Source organism: Oratosquilla oratoria, chromosome 20, assembly GCF_046742065.1.
Source record: "Oratosquilla oratoria isolate Oo_2021 chromosome 20, ASM4674206v1, whole genome shotgun sequence".
Taxonomy (NCBI): Eukaryota; Metazoa; Arthropoda; class Malacostraca; order Stomatopoda; family Squillidae; genus Oratosquilla; species Oratosquilla oratoria.
The window spans coordinates 15,051,175-15,064,220 of NC_134796.1; positions in this window are offsets into that span (position 1 = coordinate 15,051,175).

Genomic DNA, 13,046 nt, shown 5'->3' on the forward strand with positions numbered 1-13,046 from the left:
GTGTGTTTGTGTTTGTGTACATATATATGTAGAGTTGTTGTTTCTCTCTATATTGAAGGTTAAAGGTGTTTGAAGAGTCAAACTCTTATCACTCTTCTTTGCTTTAATATTCCAGACTGCTCTCTGGTCTACATACACAATGCAACCTCTGGAGTAACCTCGGTGGGGTTGCCAGCTTTTACATATTTACACATGTACACGTGGGCTGTTGCTATATTCACATATATAAAGAAATATAAGAAAGATTGGTCGGGGAGGCGCGAGGCCCATTCGGCGCAGTTGTTTCCCCAAATGCTGGCGACTTCTTTTGATCAAGCAGATGTTTTTCGGGTGTCTGACCCGAGATGCGGTGAGGCCTATTGTTCGGTTCGGGCATTGGCTGGAGAAGTCGAGTCTTCTGGTCACTTAGGGACAATGGACTGTCCCTTGGGAGATTAGTGACGATAGAGGATATCTTGAGAGTTGCTTGAAGGTCCACACTCACTCTGTATGCGTGCGTGCGCGCGTGTGCACGCTGGACATCGAAGGAGATGATAACAGAGGCTCGGCCAGCTATCCTCACTGTCCCCAGTGAGGTTGGTACTCATGAAAGATAAGAAACAAAACAAGGCCTTTTGCAGAACCTTGGCATGAAGATACATACACATAATGTTGGAATAATGGTGGTATTGGGAAAAACCGTGAATATAGACTTAATTGTATGAGCATGTGGAAGTAGATATTATTTCCGTTCACCTAGACTAAAATATACATTTATGAAGCTGTCGCTCGATTTCGAAGATTATAGCGGGGGAGGGGAATTGGGGGTTTTGGTTGAGAGGATTGGTGATGGTCCTCTATTACAGGGGTAGTGTGAGTTTGTGAAGGCGCAGTCTCTATGTCGAGGCCACGGGAGACTCTTTTGATGTGATTTCTGTGCAAGACGGTCTCCGTAAGATCGTGCAAACTGAGTGTTTTAACTTTGTTCTTTAACTTATGTCCAATGATACAATAGGATCCAGAGAATTTAGGGGAGAGCGTCGAGGTGGGGGTGTGGTCGAGTATGTAAACAATGTAAAACTCAACGGTATTCAATGGGTGTTTTGTACTGAGTTTTGTTGATTTGGACATGCGGGATGAGTTAGTACACCTGTTACGTTAAGTAGCAGAGTTAGAGTCGTTGGAAGGTGTTTGGGTGGCGGTGCCATTTATACTAGCAGGTGCTACATCCTCGTGTAATGAAGCAGAGTGAATTTGAATGGAAGGACTAGAATTAACTGACGTTAGATCATGATCTGCCTGCTCGGCCACGTTGATGTGGTTGACTTTGTGGGAAGTTGCTGATGGCAATGCAGGGAGGAAATTATTTGCATAAATGATGCCATTTTGAACAGGGTAAATGGTTATGTTATGTTGCTTCATCCATGTTAAGCCTATGAGAATATCAGCAGGAAAGTAAACATCATCTTTGAAGCTAATGTCTAGGGAGAATTTACCAATGATAGGGAATGGTACGCCATCGACATTGCAAAGGTTGACGTTGGGGGGTTCCAAAATGATGACACGTTTTGTTTCAGTGCGAAATTTGTGAAGAATGTGTACTGACATGATGCTAACTGGGGAACACGTATCGGGAAAGATTGTCACTTTGGTGTTGCTAGACAGCATTGCAAGTTAAGGAATAGGAAGACATGTCTGAGATACCCAGTGTATGTACCGGTAGAGTTGATTGAATATTTGGGCATGGAGTAACTGTCCTTGGTGTGCACTGAGTCTTTGTATTCTGTGGTCACAAAGGAAATGTGTTACGTGAATGCCGTGCAGATGTGTTTTGTGAATATCTAGCAGGAAACGTGTTACGTGAATGTCTAGCAGGAGAGCGATCTAGGGATCCTTGTCTGTGTTGCCTCCATGCTAGCAGCACACGGCAACGATCACTCGTGTGAAAGCATGTACCGTGATGATCACAATGTTTGTCTGGATGTGACAGGTACAAGTGGTAACACGTGTTTACGAGGTTCCTGTTTTGTGGCAGTATGAAGAAAATATTTGTTTTCTTGAGGGAGAGCGTAAGCGTGAGTGATATCGAGTGCGAGGTATATGTCTTGACCTCGTGTTATGTGAGGGGAATCGTGTTATCTGGGCTATTGTATGGGTGGGTGGGTGCAATGGGTACTGATTGGCTCTATATCTGAGTGATAGCTTTGTCCGTGTCGGAGAATTTCCTGGAGATTCGTCTAGTGCCATACCTGGTGTGAGTGGAATTGTGCTAGCTTTTTGGAATATGCCTGGGTGTAATTGGGAGAGTAGTTGAAAGTATTCCATTAGTGAGGCTACGTGTTCCAATGATATTTTGTTGTCTGAGACCCAGTCTGAGAGTCTGAGTTTTTTAGGCTTTCTCTGAGTTCACTTTTAAATGTTGCAGCTATTTTGACAACTTTGTGTGTGTGTGTGTGTGTGTGTGTGTGTGTGTGTGTGTGTGTGTGTGTGTGTGTGTGTGTGTGTGTGTGTGTGTGTGTGTGTGTGTGTGTGTGTGTGTGTGTGTGTGTGTGTGCGTGTTTTGTGGGCCATGATTGTAATTTTTTGCCAAAGAGTATATAGGGAAAGTGCTTCAAGTAGTTCAAATGCAGCAATGGACTTTTGAAAATGCTGTACAAGTTCCTGACAGTCTGTAGTTTCCTCAAATAAATTAGATTGAATGGTGTCACCACCTAATGTGTTATTTTTATCTGTTTTGGATGTTAAGATGAATATCTTAGTTTTATCATCTATGGCGTTTCTTCGTGTTATTATTGATTCAACCTCAGAGAGGAAATTGTGTACAGAAATGTTTTTGCCGTTGAAGAGAAGTAATGTTGTCACATCCTTGAGTACGGTGATAAGGTTTTCCGTGTCCATGGTGTTTTGAGTAGAAGGTGAATGTTCCGAAGAGTTTCTTATAGACGGAGGGGACAAGTCTGGTGTGTTTGAATTGAGCGTAGAGTAGCTTCGTGTTCAAGGTCGGTATGTCGAGTCAGAGAGGGCTTTGGACACGTTTATTTACTAGCTGAGAAGAAATCAGAGAGCGTCTTGCTCCTAGGTGATAATGAGAACGGAAAAATATCCACTTAACCAAGATGATGTGGAGTGGGAGGTCCACAGTGAAGGTGCAGTGGGGCGATTCGATGAAAAAATGTACTGCTGGAAACAGTGTATTGGTTTGGTGAGTTAGAAAAAATATATATGATTGTGTGTGCCATTGAAAAATAATAGAAAGGTAGATGCTTGGAGTAGCAGGCGGTTGACTGTCGATGCCGCGATGATCGTTGGCGCGTAGAAGATGGAGCGTTGTAGTGTTGGCTCGTAGAAGCTGATCGTTGGAGCGTTGTAGTGTTGGCTGGTAGAAGATGATCGTTGGAGCGTTGTAGTGTTGGCTTGTTAAAGATGATTGCTGGAGTGTTGTAGTGTTGGCTAAAAGAAGATGACCGTTGGTTGTTGGTGCAGCGACGTGCGAAGTGGGATGCGATGTTGGAGAAGGGAGGAGGTCGTCCGACTCGTGCGATGATGGAGTATGAGGTCGTCCAACGTTTCGGTGTTGACGTGGTGGAGGCGGTGGGTGTCATGTATCTTGGAGAATACCTCGGAGGGGGGTTTCCTCGTCGTAGATGCTGAAGGACTGCCTCGGAGAGGGATTTCCTAGTCGTAGATGCTGGAAGATGCACAGCGTAGAAGTAGGATTCTTCGCTTCGTAGTAGGATGGTGGGCAATGCCGCTAAGAGGGGTTGCCTTGTAATGATGCTTGGCGATGCAGGAGAGAAGGATCTGTGCCCCGTGGCGATGCTGGGTTTTGGCGAAGACTGGTAGCGTTGGGAGATGGTTATGTTCAAACGGAGCCGCTATCGTACAGTTGTGCTTCGGAGGAATGGTGGAGGTGTTCCTTCGTATCCCACACTGGCCCACCGGAATGTAGATTTGTAGATTGGAGTTTCGTATCTCACCGCTGTTGCCACCAGAATGTATAGTTGTTGTTTCTCTCTATATTGAAGGCTAAAGGTGTTTGGAAAGTCAAACCCTTATAGGTCTTTTTTGTATTAATGTTCCAGACTGCTCTCTGGTCTACATACACAATGCAGCCTCCGGAATAACCTCGAGGGTTGCCAGATTTTACATATTTACACATGTAAACATAAGCTGTTGTTATATTCGCATATATAAAGAAATATAAGAAAGATTGGTCGGGACGGCGCGAGGCCCGTTCGGCGCAATTATAACGAGTTTAATTAATTGGTTTTACAACCATTTTCTATAAAATATTCAATTAGTTTTCAATTATATTCTGTCTAATATAGAAAAGGAGCATATCATACTGCCCATGTTACTCTGGAAATTGTATAACATATTAGGTCTTGCAGGTACAAGTCAAGACTTTACTTTTTTTTTTTTTGTGGGGGGGAGTGGAATGGGTAAGAGGATAGTGTGTATATGCCTTTTGACTTGGCTACCTCCCTTATAAGACGGAAATTCCCTTGGTATATAAACTTGAAAAAATAAGATAAAAAAAAATTGGAACATTTTTTCAGTTATGTGTGGTTTACATGTAAACCTGAAGCCAAAATGGCAGTCTTTAGCAGCGTTGATTTCCTTTAACTTCTTTCTTCTCTGCTCCTTTTCTATCCTTGTCTTCTCTCACCTCATCTTCTTTCCTGTCGCCTTCCTTGTCCTACCCTCCCTCATCTCGACTCCTCACCCTTCTCATCCCATTCACTCCTACTCCTTCCCATTCCTTCAACCCTCCCCTCACCTTCCCCTCCTTCAGTTCACCTCTACTTTCACCCCCTTTCCTTTTCCTTCCCTTCCTCCCCTTCTCTCTCCTTTCCCTCCTCTCTCTTTTCTCCTCTTCCTTTGCTTCCTCTCATCCTCTTTCCTTCCATCTCTTCCACTTCCATGTTTTATCTTCCCTTTCTTTTCCTGTTGCATTGCTTCCGTTCTTTCTCTTTTCTTTCCCTCACTTTCTTGTCCCTTCTCTTTCTTTTCCCTCCTTCCCTTTCTGTTCCTTCCTCATCCTTCCCATACTTCTCCCCTTCCCGTTCCTTTCTTTCTCCTCCCTTTTCCTTCCTCCTTTCTCTTCTCTTCCTTTCTGTTCCCTCCTCTTCCCTCCTATTCCCTTCCCTTCCATCTCCTACCTTTACCTTCTCTTTCCTTTTCTTATGCGCTGGTGACGTAATCGAAAACATGCTAATCTCGCATTAGCTTAGTTGTAGGTTCAAATCCAGTACTTCTCTCCGATTCCTAGCAGTGACTGTAACCCACCCCAGCAGTCCCAAAATCCCCTTAACTACTTAACGCTGACTGGCGTATGCTCCTCGCCTTCACCACTCCTTCCATTCTCTTCCACTCTCTTCCTTTCCCGTCCCTTCCCGTCCCTTCCCGTCCCTTCCCGTCCCTTCCCGTCCCTTCCCGTCCCTTCCCGTCCCTTCCCGTCCCTCTCCTCTCCTGGTTTCCATTCACATCTACTGTACACTCGTGTTGCGACCCGGTGGCCGTGTCCGCTCTGCGGCGGACTCCAAGTAGTATTCCGAGCACGGGCGGCTCACGGTGACACTGGATCCGATTCTTTTTCACTGCGTGTCTCTTCTGCCTCCTCCTCGTCCTCCTCCCCACCTCCTCATTCTTCTCCTTCGCCTCGTCTTCCTTCTCCTCCTCTTCCCCATTCTCTTCCTTCTACCCGTCTTCCTCCTCTTCCTACTCTTCCCTCTTCTGCCTCCTCCTCGTCCTCCTCCCCATCCCCCCATTCTTCTCCTTCGCCTCATCTTCTTTCTCCTCATTTTCCCCATTCTCTTCTTTATATCCGTCTTCCTCCTCTTCCTACTCTTCCCTCTTCTCCTCCTCTTCGTACTCTTTCTATTCTTCTTCCCATCTTCCTCTTTCCCACCCCATTTCAACTTCCCCTCCTCCACTTCTTCGTCTTCTCTTCATACTAATCTTCCTCACCCTCCTCTTCTTCTCCTCCCCCCTTCTTCTTTTCATCCTTCACCCCCTCTTCTTATTTTCCTTATCCTCCTCTCCTCCATATTCTTTCTTCTTCTCTTATTCTCCCTTTCCTCCCCTCCCTTCCACCTCCTCTTCCTCCTCATACTTTTATTCCTTTCTCCTCTTTCTCCCTTTTATTTTCCTTCTCATCCTCTTGCTTTCCTTCTTCCTCCTTTTCTTCTTCCTTCTACTCTTCCTCCTCGTCCTCCCCTTCATCCTTCTTCTCTTCCTCCTCCTCTTCCTCCTCCTAATCCTCCTCCTCCTCCTCCTCCTCCTCCTCTTCCTTCTCCTTTCCTTGTTCATCCCTCTCCCCTCCTTCTTGCCTTCCCCCTTTTCTTGTTCCGTGCCTCTTCCTCCTCGCCCGCTTTCCCTTTCTTCCTCTTCCTCCTTTCCCTCTTAGTCGTTCTCTTTTTCCTCTCCCTCCTCCTCTTCCCCTCATCGCCTTCTTCCCCTCTCTTTCTGGTCTTCTTCCTCCCTTCTTCCCTCCTCTTCCTTCTCCTTCTCCTCTCCCTTTTCTTCATCCTTGTGTTTCTCCTTCTCCCTCCCCTCTTCTCCCTCTCCTCTTCTCCCTCTCTTTCTCTTGTCCCTCCTCCTCCATTTTGTGTTCATCCTTCTCCCCCTCCTCTTCACCCTCCCCCTCCTCTTCTTCCCTCTCTTTCCCTTCTCCCTCCTCCTCCTTCTCCTCTTCCTCCTTTTCTCATGTCCACCTCCACTTTCTTCATATTTTCTCTCCTCTGGATCTCTTCGTCTTCCCCCTCGTGCTTCCTCTCTTTTCTCTGCATTCCTCTCTTTTGGTCTCCTCTACTCTTTCCTTCCTTACTTCCGTCTGTCGCACTCCTCCTCTTCACAGCTGCCGTTTCTCTCTCTTTTCCTCCTTTGTCCTCTCTTTCTCTCTTTTTTTTTCACTTCCCCTCTTCTTCCTTCTCTCCCCTTTCAAATATATCTTTCCCCCTCCCTCTCATCCCTCATATTTATCATCTTCTTTGCTTTCTCCTTAAATTCACTGTTACGTTTTTTTTATTGTTTTTTTTATCACATTCCATCTTTCCTTTCGGTCTTTTTAATTATTTTATAATTTTGTTCTGTCTACCTTTTCCTCCTCCATCTTCTTTATCTCGTTATGTTTTTGACCCTTTCCTCCTCCAACTTCTTAACCCATTCAACTCGGATGACAAGATGTCTTGTCATTTGGTCAAATAAAACAAAAAATCATAATAAAACAACAAAATGTTTGATGATCAAACAGCACCAGAAAAATATGACGTCATCAGTCCTCCTCGAGGAGGACTGATGACGTCATATTTTTCTGGTGCTGTTTGATCATCAAACATTTTGTTGTTTTATTATGATTTTTTGTTTTATTTGACCAAATGACAAGACATCTTGTCATCTGAGTTGAATGGGTTAATCTCGTTATGTTTTTGACCCTTTCCTTCATCATCCTCGTCTACCTATATTCCTCCTTTCTTTTCTCTTTCCTTTCTCCTTTTCTCCCCATTTATCTGTGTTTGTCCCCTTTTCGTTCCCCCCGACGTTTTCCTTCTCTCCTCTTCCTCTCTTCTGCTCACTGCTCTTACTCCTTTCGTCTCTTCTATCTGACCTGGCTACCCTTCTTCTCTCCCCAACTCTTTGTTTTACTCTTTTTCATTCCTTCGTTCTTTGTCATTTTTCAATCCGTCTCTGTCTCCCCCTTCCCTTCTCTCAATATTATTCCCCTCTTGCACATCCTCTCCCTCAACTTTTCTTTGCTCTTTGTAGGTGTCTCTTTCTTTTTCCCTCTTTGCCGACATTTTTTCCTCTCCTCCCCTCTTTCTCTCCTTCCTTAACCACAGCCCTCTTCCCTCTCCTTCCCCCTTCTCTTTCCTCTCCTTGCTCTTGCTTTTATCCTCTTCTCAACGGCAGCCCTATTTTTTCTTTCTTTTTTCTATCTTTCTTACTTTCTTCAATTTGACTTTCTATATTTCACAAATTGTTGCGTCTCAAGCCTCTTCCGGTACATGACTCGTTCCTAAGTGAACGTTAGTACACACACATACAAACGCACGCACGCACACACACACACACACACACACACACACACACACACACACACACACACACACACACACACACTCAGACTAGGCATATCACTCATAAAATTACTGTATTGCATTATTGTCAGCGTATCACCGTAAGACTTAAACTAGGCGTATTACTCATATAGTTACTCTATTGTATTATTGTCAGTGTATCACTGCTATTTCAGTAAACCTATTATTATTATTATTATTATTATTATTATTATTATTATTATTATTATTATTATTATTATTATTATTATTATTATTATTATTATTATTATTATTATTATTATTGTTGTTATTAATATCATTATTATTATTATTATTATTATTATTATTATTATTATTATTATTATTATTATTATTATTATTATTATTATTATTATTATTATTATTACTATCATTGTAATTATTATCATTATAATCATTATTATTACTGTTATTATTATTATTGTTACTGTTATTATTATTATTATTATCATTATTATTATTATTATTATTATTATTATTATCATTATTATTATTATTATTATTATTATTATTATTATTATTATTATTATTATTATTATTATTATTATTATTATTATTATTATTTATATTATTATTATTATTATTATTATTATTGCTATTATTATTAATATATCATTATTATTATTATTATTATTATTATTATTATTATTATTATTATTATTATTATTATTATTATTGTTATTATTATTATTATTATTATTATTATTATTATTATTATTATTATTATTATTATTATTATTATTATTATTATTATTATTATTATTATTATTATTATTATTATTATTATTATTATTATTATTATTATTATTACACACACACACACACACATACAAGAAGAAAACGCAATTTAAACACAATGTCTGAACCCTAAGGTCTAAATTCTATACTCTAGACTAGAGAATCATGGGCATAAGTAATCTAGAGAAGCCCGACCCAAGTGTCTAAATTGTAGAGAAACATGGGCCCTAGTTCTAGGCTAGAGCATTTTTATTTACCTCTACATTCTTTTCAATATATTGGAATATCATTTCATCCTTTTCCCCTTTTACAATCAAGTCGGACTCAAAAGGAGAAACATTTATCTTTATGAGCTGTGACGTTTACAATAGGGCTCCCAAATACAGCGTCCAAACAACCATTTTCGATGCGAACCGTGGATTTGTTTACTTTTCTATACAAGATGGGGATCAGGTATCCTACAACTGAATGAAATAACCTGGCGGCAATCAGAGTGATAGAATGGGTGTAATCTGTCAGTCTCAGTTGTGGACAATCTTCACATTGATGAGGGAACCTTAGGGAGAAATGCCCCAAGATCAAATGTGTGTTCTCTACTGGGTAGACACACATTAAGTTAATCTATGTAATGGAGTGTGCAGCAGTTAAGAAGGCGTTGGACTAAATCTGTGTTTGCTTTTGTCTGAAGAAGGCGTCAGGCGAGGCAAACCTGACAGACAGGTTACAAACACATGTAGTGCTTATGTATCAAACTTTACCATCAGCATTTTTTTTTTTTTTTTTTTTTGTCTGTCAGGTCACTTGCAGGTGAAGCAAGAACACTATAAATGAACCACTCAAGACTTCTGCAAGAGATACATTAAGATCTTTCTCTTACTTAATGATACTATAAAACTAAAATGAAATAGCATAGAAGAAGCCAAAATGGAAAGATCATTAACTTTTGGTACTGGAGGTTATTTGCACGTGAAGCAAAAACATTACAATTAAGCCATCCAGGACTCCTACAAAAGATACATCAAGCTCCTTTTCTTAAGGGTATTAAAGTATTAAACAAAAAAGCCTAGCTTTACGAAAGGTATTAAATTTATATTGAACCGTGGGACCACATCCGCTACACTTTTTCAGGCAGCCAGCGTCCCCGAAAGTGATGAAAGGACGTGGATTCCTGGGCCATATTTTGTGCGCGGACCCGGACATGTGAAGACAAAATACACAGAAGTTCGATACATGGGATACGTGCAGTAAAACCTTGAAATTGTTAATTTGTTTATTTATTTAATTGTCCATTTATTCATTTGTATTTTTTCTATCAACTTGTTTATTCATTCATATAATTATACTTTATTTATTTGTTTACTTGTTTATTCAATTGTATTATTTTGATTTATTTTTCTGTTCATTTATGCGTTTATTTACTTATATAATCATGCTTTACTTATTAATTTATTCATTAACATATTCAATTTATCTATTTGTCTATTCGTTTGACTAATGTTTTTGATTTCTCTCTTTATTCATTCATTTTACTTTCACATGAACGGCAATGAAAGAAGACAAATGAATAAGAATATTCGTTGTTGTTGTTTTTTCGTAAACATTATTACGAATATACTATCAGTACTTGTGACTAGGACTGATCTAACATGATCCTCATCTCATCCAGTCTAATCCAATTTAACTTAACATTGACTAAGGATAGAAGCGCTGTTTATTACAGACGACATGCAAATACTCCCTGCTTCTTATCAGAATCTTGCTAAATCAGTTACGCACTTTATTTGTTGTATCATTTATCTTATTTCATTAATTTATCCATCTGGAACCTCTGTTCACGACCGCCTCTGCTCACCACCAAATCGGTTTACGACCAGCTTTGATGACCAAATTTTTACTCTGTTGGCGTACAATAACTCGGTTCACGACCCAGGCTCCCGACCAGTTCACTTGCCAGCCCCCACGTAACTCCGTTGTTGTTAGTCAAACGTGGCGTAAGGTGTATTCGTTAGAGTGCTTTGTGTGCCTAAGTACTTAAAATATATATATAATTTTTTCTTGATCTTGGTTAACTTTCGCAAATTTTAGCCCTCATGGTTTCTAAGAAAAAAAAAGCGTAGTAATAGTAGATGTAAGAAGTTTAAGCGTATTAATGTTGAATTAAAGAAAAAAAAAGTAGCGAAACATGAGAATGATGTTCATGTAATCGATTTAGCTAAACAATACGGTTTGGTTAAATTTACGATTTTCACGATAACAAAGAACAAAGAGACTATAAAGGCTGCTTATGTAACAAAAGGAGTGACTGTATGAACGAAACAAAGTTCTAAATTGCTAGAGAAAGTAGAAAAATGACCAGTGTAGATTAATAAAAACAGTTGGCTGGTGACAGTGTTAGTGAAGCTGTAAATTGTGAAAAGGCTAGGCTGCAACATAGCGATTTTTAGAAATAATCACCGTGAACAAGTAACGAAGCTGAGGATTTAAAGATAGGGTTGTTCGAGAGATTCCGAAAACGAACTGACATCCATAGCGCAAGAAGACATGGCGAGGCGGCAAGTAACATTAATGCTGCAAAGGAACTCGTTAATGGATTTGCGAATTTAACAAAGTAAAGGTTACGCCTCAAACTAGGTTTTCAACTGTGATGAAACTGTTTTATTTTAGGGGGAAATGCCAAAACGAATATACATCACCCAGGAGGAGAATACACTTCCCAGACACAAGCCTATGAAGAATAGGATTACACTTTTATTATACACTAACGCAAGGGGTGACAGCAAGATAAAACCACTTCTTGTCTACCACTCAGAAAATTCCCGTGCATTTAAACGCAACAATGTGTTTGAAACTAAACTGGCGGTCATACGGAGTGGGAATGCAAAGGCATGAATTACACGGATTTTATTCATGGAGTGGCTGACTGCTCTTTGCCCCAACTGAAATTTCTTCAAGATGATAATTTGTCCTTGAAATGTCTCCTCGTAATAAATAATGTATATCCACCAGGTCTGGAGGAAAGTCTGGAGATCGACTACGATTTTATCAAGATAGCTTTTCTTCCACCCCATTACTCTATTACTGTAGTCGATGGATCAACAGGTCATCTCAAAATTTAAGAAACTACACTTACGCTCGTTACACACTTGGCGTTTTTTTTACCGAGCGTTTTTTTTTTTTTATCGCTGCCGCTCTAACATAATGTAGCGGGAAAAAACACTTGGCGTTTTTTTTCACCCACACCACACATTTGATCACTGACCACCGTGCATAACGTCGAATATAGTGGTAGTGAGCGGCTGCATTGCTGCCGTCGGCGGAAAAAAAAAACCCTCGTCCATTTTGCCGCTCAGTGTGTCCCTCGCAATAGCTTCCTACGCGCCACTACTGGTACGGCGGCAGCGGTAAAAAAAAACGCTCGGTAAAAAAACGCCAAGTGTGTAACGAGCGTAAGGCTCTGCTTATCAGATGCTTTCAGGTCACTAATGACACGGATTTAACCCTTCGAGAATTTTGGAAGAATTACTTCAATATCCTAAACTGCATAAATCTTAAAGACAAAACCTGGAATGAGGTTTCTTATCGGACCTTGCAGTCACTCTGGAGGAAATTTTGGCCCGATTATGTCCCTGAAAGAGACTTTGAGGGGTTTGAAGAATCAGCCAAGATAGTTGATGAAATCATTTCCGTGAGCAAGAATATTTGCTAGGAGGTCGACGATGCTGATGTGCAGAAGTCGGTGGATGATCATCACGAAGAACTCGCCACAGAGAAACTTGTTGAATTGCAGAGTGAGCAGGTGAAGGCCAAACAGGAGGACCATTCACTATCCCTAGTGCTGTGTTAAAGGACATGTGTAGTAAGTGGAGTGAATTGCAGGCATCTGTTGAAAGTATCACCCTAACAGAGTTGTAGCCCATGGGGCAATTAGTCTTTTCATTGACTTCTTTGTCGCATTTCAGACAAATTCTACAACAAAGGAAACAACAAATTTCTTTTGATCGATTTCTTGTACGCAAAGCAGATGATAAATCTGGAGATGAACCACCTAAAAAGTGTAGAAAACCACCAAATTAGACTTGCCTGCTGTTTTTGTGGAAGGGGATTGTTCTTCACAGCAGTAGCCTCCTCCTTAACCGCCACTCCCACAATAAAGGTAATATATGTAAAGTATCTTATTTAGATAATATCTACGTAAAATATTTAATTTTAATTCATTTATATTCTTATATG